The sequence below is a fragment of the Cupressus sempervirens genome, chromosome 10, assembly GCF_028749045.1.
Source record: "Cupressus sempervirens isolate cs-2001-9-10 chromosome 10, ASM2874904v1, whole genome shotgun sequence".
Taxonomy (NCBI): domain Eukaryota; kingdom Viridiplantae; phylum Streptophyta; class Pinopsida; order Cupressales; family Cupressaceae; genus Cupressus; species Cupressus sempervirens.
The window spans coordinates 24,610,670-24,612,737 of NC_143127.1; the positions used below are offsets into that span (position 1 = coordinate 24,610,670).

Sequence of the window (2,068 nt, forward strand, 5' to 3'; positions counted from 1 at the left end):
TCAAGGAGACAAAGCTTGAGAGCGAAACAAGTAGTCAGAGCTGAAGTAATTGAAGCCAAGCATGAGGATTGAACTGAAAGAGTGATCTGAAATCTGCAAATTATGTTGTAAGTTATGTCAAATCAAAAGACCATTATCGTTACTTTCTAGCAATTGTAACAGTAAGATAAATCCTATGGACTTAGGTTGGTTTAACAGCCATTAGATAAATCCTTTAACAGGGTGGCATTCCAAGTGAATGTTCTAAAAGACCTTTAACTAGGCCCATTCCTAACAGTTTGGTGATATCCTCTAACAAGGTCACATTTAACAATGTGTTGTAAGCCTTTAATAGGGCAGGCTTTTAACAGGGCATCACTTCAGAAGAGTGAGAATCAAGTAGCATGTTACTGGTGGTTTTTCCCAAATTGGGTTTCCATGTAAATCATTGTGTCATGTGTTGATCTTGAATGTTTTATCTTTGCATGTTGATTTACAGTAATTTGCTTATATGATTGATTTAAGTTTGAACAGATGAAAAGAGTATGGATTCATTATTAAAAGTATTAATAGGGCATTTGGACCTTGAATAACTGATTCACCACCCCCCCCCCCCCCCCTCTCAGTTATTCTAAAGAATTCTAACGCTGGCTCCTAGCGTACTAGAAATTGTAATTATTTTAGCAAAATGGTTTTATTATAAGGAACCAAAAAAGTGGTTCAAACTATGAAAAAAAAATATCTAAATAAGTTTTCATCACCATCATAATCTTAGCCTCCATCTAAGCTGTACTTCTTTCCAAGAAGAATTAACTAAATTTGGTCATATCCAGCCAAGACTCTAGCACCAGCAACAACTTGCAGGATGTTTACACAAGTACCCTTGAATAGAGACTTGGCACCTTTCTTCTTCAAAATCTATTGAAAAGCATCCAAAGAACTCTTGTATTTCACCACCTCACCAGATGTCATCATCATTCTTCTATGTACAGTGTTAATAGGATATGAAGCAAGAGAAACACCAATTGTAATACCCCAAATAAGAAGAAAACTTGCAAGGAAGTTATTCTAAAGATCCCCAACCAAAACAACCAGCTTTAGGGAATCATACATTCCAAAGTATAGACCACGGTACACAATAATCTGCACACATGAGATGTTGAATCCATGGTAAAGACCAAAAATGCCATCTGTCTTTAGAGTTTTATGATATATGTCAACAAGTCCATTGAATTTTCTCTCTCCACCTTTCTTTGTAGCCATTAGCCAGCCTTGTTTGAGCATAGTCCAAAGAATAAACAAAAAGAAGAGATGATACACTAGCCGCACCACTAGAAGAAAGATTTCCAACAAATTATTTTCAATAACCATCCTTATCTTTCTTAAAATTTAATAGGTTCTTAAAGTAATCCTTTAAGGAAAATTTGAGCGCCTGAGCAGTGAAATAGTGAATGACATTGGCAGTATTTCATCTCCATAAAGGAATGATACCTTCATCCTTGAATATTTTTGGACCAAAAAAATCTCCAATTCCTTTGTATAGCTCAAAGAGATGACCAAGCTTCCACATTTCATCTTGATTCGTAATCGATAGCTTGACTCATTCAATGGGGTAGCTACCATTTTGGATACAGCAGTAGAGACATGCATCAAAAAAATCAATCATGAAACCTTTCACACCTTTCTCTGAAGGTGCTGAAACATAAATGGGTGAAAGGTTTGGAGTTGTCACAATTAGATTTGTCCATTTAGATGCATGCAAAAGTGCACTATGTGAACCAACATAACCCTACAAAGGGGTTGATAGCTATCCCTCAGGACAGAGTAAGGAATTTTGGCTAACCTGCCAGTTTGGTGAAGGTCTTGAACCAAGGAATGTTTGACTAGATAACTTTTGCACAATTGATAAAAACTACTCCGGTCTAACATTGTGACCTGAAAAACATAAAAATTTGATTTACAAATTTTTTATTGATTGCAGTATGGTTTTCATAGAAGTAAGATGCTAGCCACAAAATCGATGAGTGGAAATTTTGAAAAATGTAGGAGATTGTAATAACTTTTATAATTCTCATACTCACACATACAA

At 35.5% G+C, this 2,068-nt stretch overlaps 1 pseudogene; it reads right to left on the reverse strand.

The window, feature by feature from the left end:
* Positions 1-750: 750 nt before the first annotated feature.
* LOC149532381 (ADP/ATP translocase 3, mitochondrial pseudogene) lies at positions 751-1,645 on the reverse strand (annotated as a pseudogene).
* Positions 1,646-2,068: the final 423 nt, after the last annotated feature.